The 12,989-nt window shown below is 40.9% G+C and overlaps 1 protein-coding gene across 1 annotated transcript in view; it reads right to left on the bottom strand.

The window, feature by feature from the left end:
- LOC145405333 (putative inorganic phosphate cotransporter) overlaps positions 1-12,989 on the bottom strand; it is a 416,371-nt gene that overhangs the window by 350,539 nt on the left and 52,843 nt on the right. The window lies entirely within an intron of this gene.

The raw sequence follows: 12,989 nt of genomic DNA on the forward strand, positions 1-12,989 counted from the left end.
CTATATTTCTGACTCGTATCAGGTGTTCTACCCTTGTTATCAGTGATATTTGCACGACAAATAATGGTATCCTGGGGTACTGAGACAATCAAAGCAAAGATTTTTACTGCAGGGATAGGAAACCATTTCTCATTTCATGTAATAACACAAAGCACATAATGAAATGGTAACACGATTGTGATAGCCCCCACAAATACCCTACAAGAGGATATATATATATATATATATATATATATATATATATATATATATATATATATATATATGGAGCCTCTGTGGTACAGTGGTAGAATGTGCGTTTCGTACATGTTCGCGCCCCGTCAGGGTAATAAACTTTGGAAGTGTTCATCACCCGGCCACGTATTGCATTGGCGGACACAAGGGATGCTGTGGTTGAACCAGTGTCGCTTACTGTAAAGTATGCTTGCACCCAGTCGGCTTGCGCGAGCCGATTACACTTCGTTCACAGACTACACACACATCCAAAGCCACTCCAACACTACAGTTACAATTACAAGCACTTGTCACCCTACATACAATCTCTGCCAGACAGCCTAAGCCACTTGGTAGAGATACATTGGCTGTATCATCCCGACTTCGGTCGGGATAGGCCGGTCCTGCAGTGGATAATAATGATGATATATATATATATATATATATATATATATATATATATATATATATATATATATATATATATATATATATATATATATTATATATATATATATATATATATATATATATATATATATATATATATATATATATATATATATATATATATATATATATATATATATATATATATATATATATATATATATATATATATATATATGGGGAGGCGGTGGCTCAGTCGGTAGAGAGGTGGCCTGCAGTCCTAACGGACCCGGGTTAAAATCTTCGCTGGGGCAGGGAACAGTTTAAGGATTTGAATTTCATTAAATCAGGCTTTACTGATCTACCAGAGTCGGACATATAAAAAAATATATATATATATATATATATATATATATATATATATATATATATATATATATATATATATATATATATATATATATATATATATATATATATATATATATATATATATATATATATATATATATATCTAGCCTGCTTCCCCCAGAAAGGGAGGTAGCCGAGACAGGACGACACACTCCCCATTCACTCATCCATTCAAACACATTCATTCGCATCTTAGCTCCAAGGGGAGAACGGACAGATCCTCACCGCACTACACCGCACAAGGGTCAAATGTGCAATGCGATCAGTGATATCCGCAGCAGGGCCCGACAGCAGAGCTGGTTTACCCCTGCCACATCATAACAGACCCATCCCCTTACCCGCACCTGACCTGACTAGCTGATCAGACCAAATGCGGGAGAATATCCCCTCAGGGCTGCGTCATCACTTATTCATTCACAGTTTCTCTCCATTTATTTCTGTCACGCACAGTCACTCTTCCTTCCTCAACAGACATCCCTCTTGCATCCAGTGCTCTCTTCACACTGTCCATCCATCCTATTCGTGGTCTTCCTCTCAGCCTTACACCTCTCACATCAGATCTAGTTATCTTTTTCACCAATCGCTCATTATCCATTCTCTCCATATGCCCAAACCATCGCAACACCCTCTGCTCAACTCTACCAGCCATCTCCCGAACAACTCCAGTTCTCCTTCGCACTTCATCATTTCGCACTCTATCCATACGCGTCACTCCACACATACTCCTCAGACACCTCTTCTCCATTACATTCAAACTTTTCCTCTCTGCTACACCCATATTCCATGTTTCAGCCCCATATAACGCAGTCGGTACCACAACACCCTCATACAACCTTCTCTTTACATCCATTCTAAGCGAACGACATCTAAACACTTTTTTCATTCCTCCCAGCACCTTTCCTACTTCATTTATTCTAAACTTCACTTCTGCATCTATTCTTCCATCCACAGCAACATGTGACCCTAGATATTTAAAACACTCTACCTCCTCAAGCAACCCGCCATTCAAAACTATATTCATCCCGCTACCATCTACCAATCTCGTACATTTCATCACTTTACTCTTCTTCTCATTTACTTTCAATTTCCTCCTTTCACACACCCTTCCAAACTCCTCTACCAACTGTCTCAATCTCTCCTCTGAATCAGCCACCAGTGCAGTATCATCTGCAAACAGCAGCTGATTCAGATTCCACTCTCCACCATCAACATTCACCAGACTCAGACCTGCACCTAAAACTCTTGCATTCACCTCCCTTACAACATCATCCATGTAAATATTAAACAACCAAGGCGACATCACACATCCCTGTCGCAGCCCCACTGTCACAGGAAACCAGTCACTCACAGCATTTCCCACTCTTACACACGCTCTACTATTTACATAAAAACTTTTCATCCCATTTAGTAACCTACCACCAAGTCCATACAATCTTAAAACAGTCCACAAAGCCTCCCTATCAATTCTATCATACGCTTTCTCTAAATCCATGAATGCCCAAAACACATCCTTGCCTTTCGCTTAATACTTTTCACACACTTGTCTCACAGCAAACACCTGATCCACGCATCCCCTCCCTCTCCTAAAGCCACACTGCTCATCACTAATCACTCCCTCTGTACCCTCTCTAACTCTCATAATTAACACTCTACCATACACTTTACCTACAACACTCAACAGACTTATACCCCTAAAGCTAGTACATTCATACTTATCACCCTTGCCTTTATACAACGGGACCACACAAGCACTTGCCCAGTCAATTGGCACCATACCTTTCACAAAGCACACATTCAACAATCTCACTAACCAGTCAACAATGGTCACTCCACCACCTTTCAGGCATTCCACAGCACACCCATCCATACCTGCAGCTTTCCCTGTTTTCATCTCCTTTACTGCCGTCTCCACTTCCTCCTTCGTGATCAAAGAATCATTCAACTCTCCCAACACATTTATTCCTTGCACCCTTCCATCTGCCACAATCTCAGCCACCCTTTCCTCCTCTACATTTAACAATCTTTCAAAATACTCTGCCCATCTCTTCCTTACTGCATCCATCTCAGTTAACATCCTTCCATCCTCTGCTTTTACTCGTTCTTCCTTCCCAGACTCTCCCTTTCGCACCGTTTTCACCACCTTCCAGAACACTTTCTTAGTCTGTTGAAAATTCTCTGTAAGCCGCCTACCCCACCTCTGATCTGCTGCCACTTTAGCATCACGCACAGCCCTTCTCGCCCTATTCCTCTTTTCCTTATACCTTTCATATGACATCTCATCCTTCCTCTGCAGCCACATTTCATATGCACGTCTCTTCTCAGCCACAGCCATACGAGGGGTGATTAGAAAGAAATGACAGTGAGTCCATAAACTTTTATTAGCATGAAGAACTATCAAACTATGACTCACATTCCTTCAAAGTACTCCCCTCCAACCTCTATGTAGCGTTCCATTCTCTTTCTCCACTTCATGAAGCAAGCGTGGTACTCTGAAGATGGTATACTTCGGAGTTCTGAATTGACGGTCCGTGCCAAGTCGTCTTGGATGCGATGAAATTGCTTCCCAGCGATGGCAAATTTAATTTTTGGAAACAACCAAAAGTCACAGGGAGCCAGGTCAGGGGAGTAGGGTGGGTGGGGGAGCAGAGTTATACCTTGTTGTTCCAGGTACTGCATAGTGAGGCGAGCTTTGTGGGGTGCAGCATTGTCGTGGTGCAGCAAAAGGTGAGACCGACGGCGGCGGGTTGGTGCGGTGTTGGCCTTGTGTTCCAAGACTTGTGGAAGGACCTGGTCTGTGTAGTATTGGGCTGTGATAGTGGACTTTTCAGGCATCACATCCACGCATATTGGTCCTTGAGAATTGAAAAAGATGGTGAAAAGGCGCTTCCGGCTGCGAAATCCTTCCTTCAAAATCTGAGGTCGAGGGTCTTCATCGCCCAACCACACCATGTTTGACTGCTTGTCACGGGTTGTGAAGAATGAAATCCAACACTCATCTCCAGTAGCAACATCTGAGAACCGTTTTGGACCATTTGGTTCAAATTCAGCAAGCCAGACACGACAAATCCTCACCCGTTCAGCCTTTTGCTCATCAGTCAACAAATGGGGTATCCATCGACAACACTTCTTCCTCAGGTGTAATTGTTCATGCACGATGTCATATGCACTCCCATAACTGATATCAAGCTCCAAGGCTAAGAACCTAAGAGTTACAGTTGGATCCTCGTCAATGATGGACCGTGCATGGACAGTTGTTGCTTCGGTCACGGATGTCTGGGGGCGTCCAGAGCGTTGTTCATCTTTCAATTCAGTTTTTCCTGCTGTGAAAGCACGAATCCAGCGGGAACCAGTTTCCAGGGAAGGAGTAGTGTCTGGATAAACTTGTAATAATTCCCCTCGAATCTCTGTTGCTTTCTTTCCCAGTTTCCACCTCGTAAAAATGTAGAACCTGCAGCCTTCTTTCGAGTAATCCATGTTTCTGGCCAGAGAGCAAAAACAAGAGTGAAGCATTCACTCACAACAATAAAACAAGAAAAGTCAGGCATACGGCGACAAGTTTAAACTCGTAAGGACAGGCAACTCTGCACTCTCCTTGCTCCCCTACCTCCCATCATTCAAGGTTTTCATGTTATAGCACGAACTGTCATTACTTTCTGATCACCCTTCGTACTTACTTCCTTACACCACCAGTCACTTCCTTTTCTTACACCACCACCCACACGTCTCACACCACACACCTCTTCTGCATGCCCCACCACAGCACTCTTAAACAACTGCCATTCCTCCTCCACACTGCCATTTTCCTGATCTTTCAGGGTGTTCCACTCATCTTTCAATTTCTCCTGATACTTTATCTTTTTCTCTTATATATATATATATATATATATATATATATATATATAGGTATACATCTCTCTCTCTCTCTCTCTCTCTCTCTATATATATATATATATATATATATATATATATATATATATATATATATATATATATATATATATATATATATATATATATGTGGTATGGGAAATGTTCTTTTTTTTTCTATTCATCCTCTTGTAGGAAATTTGTGGAAGTTATCGCAAACATGCTATTGTTTAATTATGTGTTTCTTTCGTGTTATTATATGAAATGAAAAATGGTTTTCTATCCCTGCAGTTAATATCTTTTCTTTGCTTTGATTTTCTCAGTACCCCAGGATACCATTATTTGTCGTGCAAATATCACGGATAACAAGGGTAGAAAACCTGATACGTGTAACAAATATTGTATTGAAATGTTATTACGTGATCCACTCAGTGTGATGACTTAAAGGGACTCGGTCATTCAACCATGATAGCCTACTGTGATATATCCATACATTTCCATGATATGTTTAGTATTGCTAAATAACTAATAGGCAAACCCGCAGTATGTAGAGAGAGTTTACTAATCCATTAATCACAGGTCCGTAGCAAATTCTTCGGAAGAGGAATGGCGGACAACAAACCACGTAACATATCTCTTCATCTTTCAAGCTATATGTAATCAGTAATAGGTGGAATTATTTCAATAAAATTATTCCATGTTGTATTACCATATGTGCAATGATACTCACCATCATTATTGTTTATATCCCACCCATCTCTTTTTTCATGATCTCCCGTTTATAAGAAACGGTTCCATTTTCAGCTTCACTGTGTTGGTAGGGCAGTCTGACTCAACTACCTGTCGTTCAGTAAAAGTAGCGTGGGCAAAACACCCTCCACTACTGGTGTCTCATGGAGTCATGAGCGCGATTGTACATTAATGAGTGATGTCATGCATTGGGTTCATCGTTTGTCATTTGTGAAAGATGAAAAGTTCTTTGTCATTGCACTTAGGTACAAACAACTATTTTTAGTGAAGTCCCAGCTAATGCAATGGCTGTTCACCTGTATTTTGGTCACTACAGAAGTCCAGCTATGAAGGAAGCAACAAGACAGATGAGGACTGGTAAGCCAAAAAGGGTAAACATATTTGATGTTGCAGACCAATACAAAGCACCAGATCCATCAGAGTTCTTTGGCTGATGCACAAACAAAGCACAGTTACCTGCCAACCTGTGTGATAAATTATGTCAAGATGAACTCCAGTCTTCAAGTTCTGATAGCACCAAATTTTATCTGGGTGGTGGTTTCAATAAGTTAACAAAGTAATGTTGCAAAGTGGAATGTAACTGCAGTCACTGTCCTTGAATCAAGACATGAAGAGGCAGACACTCATTTATTTCACATGCCCAAACAGATGCCTCTCACTTCCATTTGTTCACAATCTAAGTGGCAGGGATACCACCAGGAGTCTCTTTTCTACCAGCAAAAAGAGATGGTTGGCAACAAGTAAGAAATTTCAGCTGGATGCTTTGGAAGACTTTGCCAGTGAGGGTAATGCTATCATAACTGAAGATGTTATCAGTCAAGCTAGGAAGTCACTTGTCACCATCTACAGAAAGAATGCCAAGATGTCAGACATATCTTTGAGTGAGATTCGCATTCAAACATTTTTAACCAACAAGACCACTCGTTTAATGTTCCTTCCACCTGCTGAGGATACTTTTATGCAGCATCTGAAACGTTCTGCCTCGGCAACAATCACTGACACGACAGCACACACTGCAAAGCCTTGCATGCCTTTGTTGGAGGAATATGGATGGACAGTAATGCAAGCAGAACTCATGTCAGTCCCAGCGATTGCAGAATCATGACTACTAGCAATATTGTATCTCTTTCTTGTGGCTGCAGGAAAGGTTGTTTTAGAAACTGTTCATGTGCCAAACGGAATGTTCCATGTTATCTTGTCTGCAGATGCTGTGAATCTCCCGAAAGCTATTCCAGATCTCAGTACTTCCAGAAAATTGAGGACAGCTCTAATTCTGATGAGATTTTCTATGAACGTTGTATTTCCTTTTTCTCAGTTTGGATAGGATTATCTCTATATTGGAATAAATCTCAGCGTATGTTATTTTAGTACTTATAATGGTTCCGTTATATCTCATTCACGATAAATTGTGTTTTGGTGTAAGGATGAATTGTTGAATTTCTTGAATATTACAAAAGATGGTAAAAGAGCTTATGTTCATACCATGTTCAATTACTGACATTCTTCAGGTGTGTGCTGTTTATATACCCAGTAATTATATTTTTCCTAAATTTCTCAGTCATTACAAGTGTGTAAACTTCTAAAGGGAAAAGAAAAATGTGTTGTTCATTTTCATTAATTATTAAATCTATAAATGCTTCTTAATTTTGAACATATATATTTTTTCTAATTCTGAACACAAACAATTATAATATAAATGACGATAAAACAGACTAAATATGATTATGTACGATTTATTTGAGAAATTATCATCATGTAGTAAAATAGATAGGATCAGCAGTCATATTGGATGCCATCTTGGATTCCTAACATACAGTAGTTGGTTTCCATGCATGTGCTTCCGGATATTGTTCCTGATGGTCCAAGGGTTAATATGGTAGGCCATAGCCTTTCATAACAACCCATGTCTGGTTGACTAGAAAAAGTAGCTTTTGCTCCCTGGGTACGATGAGTTCAGAGCCTTAATTACGAATGAGATTATCCTTAGCTGAACGAAGAACAGGCTTTGCATGATTCTGGGCAAATACATGAAAGAGGTGAGAGTCAGGGATGGGGTGATTCTGGTACCTATTGTAGGCCTTCATTTTTTTGTGAACAACATTAGAACAAGCATCATTAAACATTTTTTTTTTTATTCACTATAGTAGGACTTGCCTAAGTTTGCGGCTGTGGTGTGGCCCGCACCTGTGTACAATGGTGCCACGTTTCCCCAACTTGCAATGTGAAACGGTAGCTATTTATGTACAAGACAACACAAATACGATAAATTCTGATGAATAAAACTTACACTTGTGTATTTTGATGGATGAATCAACAGTAATCTTATTATGCATAAAATATTTATACAGTAACACAGAAAGATGGCATACATATTGTACAGTGTTGCTAAAAGAAATTGTAGTCACTTTTAATGTTTTTTAGCGTAGTTTTAGGGTGGGTAATAATATTACAGTTATGGATATAAGATAATGAGATGAAAAAAGAAGAAATATGCCAATATCCAAAGTAAAAGAAATAATTCATATAATTCTTGTGAGTGGCAACACTGACACACCCAGTCTGGCCTAAGGTAAAGTACGAACCCCTCCGTAGACCCAGGCATAGCTTGTACAGGTGTTGCTAGGGAAAAATGCTCACATTTACTGGCTTTTACCGTAATTTTAAGGGCGAGAAATAATCACATTTATAATCACAAGCTAATATGTAGGACAAAATAGTAGGCATATGCCAATACTGAAGTAAAAAAAAAAAACATTATTCACTCGCGAGCGGCAACACTTCCACACCCAGTCGGTGGCCTTGACCTCAAGGGTGGTGTGGAAATGATGTCAAATTTACAATATATACAATATTATGAAAAAGAAAATATCCTAAATGTCTCTTGCAATAAAAGAAAGAGAGAGAGAGAGAGAGATAGATAGATAGAGAGAGAGAGAGAGAGAGAGAGAGAGAGGCAGGCAGGAGAGGGGCAAGGTTGAATGCATTGTCGGCATAACGGGGGGGTGGGGGTGGAGGCATTGTCAGGCTGAGAGAGAGATGGAGGAAGGGGAAAGAGAATGAATGAATGAAAATCAATCATGGTACTGCAATAACGGGTCATCTGTCGCCATATACAAAAAATGATAAATATCACTAAATATAACAAAACCAAATTAACAAATGAAAGCACAATTATAAACAACTTATAAAAGAATCAAAAGTACTCAGGGTGGCTCACATCTCCTGCCAGGAGAGAGAGAGAGAGAGAGAGAGAGAGAGAGAGAACGGTATAGAAAACGTGGCAACGCTGTACACAGGTGCGGGCCACACCACAGCCGCAAACTTAGGCGAGTGCTACTATAGTCACAGGATAAGAGAAAGGAAAGTATGGTTTCATGCCCGAATGGACGACATCCAAAATGTATGAGACATAATCACTTGGCCCTCGGCCATGGACTCAATAATTATTCCTGGGAAAATCAAAGACCCACTACCTGAGGACCTCCCAGTTAGCAGCTCCAAAGTGCCACAGCCACAGCTTCTTGGGAGGGTTGTCAAGCCTTGCTGGAACAACAGAACAAGGTGATAAGGCTGTGATTGGAGAAGTTCAACAGAGAGAAAGGATTAACAGCATAAGCAGAAGGATTAGTTGCAAGAAAGAAGTCAAGTATGTTGGAACTCTCTCCAAGGCAGCCATGGATACAAGTAGCATGCTGTACAAGCTGCTCTAGGTCATTACAGGGTAGAAAAGATGTAGGCTTGTTCACCATGTGGATTAGTGGAAGAAGACAAGAGCCAAAGGTGGTGGTGGACATGGAAATAATGTAGAATGGAGATTTCAGAGAATGGATAAACTAATAGGATAGGTAAGTAGGAGAGTCGAAGAACTTTTCATAGTCAGTAGAATTGGGGGATCAGTTCACAACACGTATATATTTAGTCGGAGAATGACAGGAAAGCTGAAGCCAAAGAGTACAGAATTCAGAAGATTCAAGTTCAGGAACACGAGAGCAAGATATAGTGCTGCATACATACACACAACAGCCAGGTATGACTTTGAAGTGAGTATAGAGAGAGAGGGAGGATACAGAGAAAGGTTTGCTATCAGTCGCCACAGACAGCTAAGTATCAGTCAGGATGAATAGAGAGGTCAAGTTCAACAGAGGAAAAAGTAGATGAAAGGCCACGAATGTTGCAGAAATGAACAAGATAGGAGACAGATATTGCTTCTATAGTTCCAACCCGGACAGTAAACAACACAAAATTATAAAACTTTATCAAATAAAAACACAAACCATGTAGGCTATCAGTACCCTGTAAACGAGCTGCAATGCTTGAGGTCTATGAAAAGAACATAGTATTACAAGTACAGAATGTAATATAAGCTCACGCAACACAATATAGCCTTTCTTGACAAAGGATAGAACGAGCCTAAAGAAGTGTAGGCTGAGAGCTGGAATTAGTTGCTGGCCTTGCTGCCTCACTTGTCACCCTTTTATACACAAGATTCGAAATCTCAAAGATTCTCATATCCACATAACCTCATTGTTTAGTGACTTGATACACAAGGTTTTCTCACCAAGTAACAAACTACATGAACAGGCACACACATGTGACCATTGGTAGCATGCAAGTGTATGACAGGGATACTGGTTGGTCAGGATCACCACACTACTCCCCCTTCCCAGGACGTTGTAAAGGGAGGTGCCTAAACGGAACGCGCCCGCATTGGGGGAGATGCTCCCTCAGTGATTACTGATGAAGCATACCTCTCAGGGAGAGAGGAGATCCTTCTGCTCCTCGTCACAATAGCAGGAACTGGTTGAGGCTTAGCAATGTGGGTCTCTGGTGTTGCAACATGGTCTGACAACAAATGTTTATGACAAGTGGAAGGTCATTGAATTGATGCAGGAATGACTTCAGGTGGCAGGGATATGCAAATTTGCTCAAGGGTTTGAGGTGTGGGTTCAGCAATTAGGGAGGAAATAGGTGCTGGAAAAACTGCAGGTTTTAACCTATCCACAGAAACAGTCTGTTGACAATTACCACACTGGATAGTGAAATGCTTGCTTAACCCTCTGGGGCACGTTGACGCAAATTGCGTTCCATGTGTCTTTGCGCATAAATGCACAATGACGTGCATCACGTGAAAAAGCAGAGAAAAATTTGCCAAAAATTTAGTTTTGGGCCGATTTGTGTCAAATTTTGGTGTGTTCTAGCGGGCAGGTCTCTCTTCTGACGTAAACATTTGGCAACATTGTAGCCCCTCCTCAGAGCCTGTCTGCAGTGATAAACTTCAGTACCTCACAAGTAGCCAGGCTGTAGGGTTGCGCTGCATGTGTCGTCCCTTTAAACGTCACTAATTCTCCCGCTCCCGCCTGAGTTGAAGCCCCCTTGGACTCAGTGTGATTATATATTATTTTTGAGCATATTTTCACATGATTTTGTCGATGGGACATAGATATACATCTTGAAAAGCAATGGTACCTGTTGTCAGATGTCAGGCCAAGGGGCAAGATTCATGTTCATTGTAGCGGGGTTTTGCAACTCTGCCTCCCCTAGGCCCTATGCTGTGAGTATATTTACATATATAGTGAAGCCAATGCCTAAGCAGTATATTGTGTGCAAGATATAATGGATGGCTTTGTGAAATAATGGAACTAGCAGGTGTTACTTACACCATAGCCATCATCTGGAATGGGGCAGACATCACCTGTATGCCATATTAGGGAAGGGATTATTCGAGTTGTTTAGGGATGGAATCATTTTGATAGTGATACTGTATTTGCGTATGAATTTATGTGAAATATACGTCAAACATGCTGCGAGTGTTCATGAAGGAGTGTGGTATGGGCCATAATAGCGATGTGTCGTACTCTCAAGATGAAGGTGCTGTGTCACGTTGTACAGTGGTCAGGAACAGAACAATTGTTTAGGTAGGGGTGGAATCATTGTGGCAGTCATGTATTTGTGTATGATTTACTGTCAAGTGTACGTGAAATGTGCCTTGAGTGTTTGTGGAGGGATATTTTAGGGTTAGTAGCGTATGTTAATGGTACCTCAGTGGGAGGTGTGCAGGGGATGTAAGGACCCCTAGGAACTACAGATGAGAGTGAACAGGTAGTGTACCTTGCTCAGATGTTTATAGAGAACTTATACTTTATGTGCAATGTACGTGAAATGTGCCATGAGTGTTCATGAAGGGATATTGTGGATGCATAGCGTATGTTAGCGTTACTTTAGCTGCAGGTGTGTAGGGGATGTAAGGACGCCTAGCAACTATGGACATCAGTGAACAGGTAATGTAACTTGTTCAGACATTTGTAGAGAACTTGTACTTTATGTGCAATCTTGAACTGTGCCATGAGTGTTCATGAAGGGATATTGTGGGTGCATAGCATATGTCAGCGTTACCTTAGCGGCAGGTGTGCAGGGGACTTAAGGATGCAAGGCAACCATGGATGTCAGTGGACAGGTACTGTACCTTGCTAAGACATTTGTTGATAACTTATGATTTATATGAAATGTTAGTGCTATGTTCCATGAGTGTTCATGGAGGAATATTGTGGGTGTGTAGCATATGTTAGTGGTACCTTAGTAGCAGGTGTGCAAGGGATGTAAGGACACTGGGCAACCATGGACATCAGTGGATGGGTACTCTACCATGCTAAGACATTTGTTGATAACTTATGATTTGTATGAAATGTAAGTGCTATGTCCCATGAACATTCTTGGAGATATAGTTTAGGGTGTATATCATGTGTTGGGGGAACCTCAGTGGAAGGAGGGAATATATATATATATATAAATATATATAAGTGGAAGGAGGGTATATATATATATATATATATATATATATATATATATATATATATATAAATATATATACTTTTTTTTTGCCAGACGCCTCAATCCCGTTTGGGGTGGCCACAAACAAATCGCCTCCAAATCGCCCTGTCCCCCGCCATTTCACTGCCCTGCTCCCAACTCACACACCCCTCTCTCATATACCTCTCCACCCCATCCCTCCATCTCATCCTCGGCCTCCCCCTCCCTCTTCCTTCCTCCACCTCACTCACATACACTCTCTTCGTCAGTCTTTCACCCTCCATCCTCTCCACATGGCCAAACCACCTCAGTGTGTTCCTCATAACGCTTCCTATCACATCCACATCAACACCACAATGCTCCTTTATATCCTCATTCGTCAGCCTGTCTCTCCATGTGACTCCACAGGCTCCTCTTAGATAATTCATTTCCACTGCTCTCACTCTTGACTTGTGTCCTTCCAACAACTTCCAAGCTTCACTTCCGTACGTTAGAGTTGGTATCACAATACTGTCATGTAGTAATTTTTTCACTTCCATGTTCACTTCCCT

This window comes from Coenobita brevimanus, chromosome 66 (assembly GCF_032717465.1).
Source record: "Coenobita brevimanus isolate Jiangsu-jjx chromosome 66, ASM3271746v2, whole genome shotgun sequence".
NCBI lineage: Eukaryota > Metazoa > Arthropoda > Malacostraca > Decapoda > Coenobitidae > Coenobita > Coenobita brevimanus.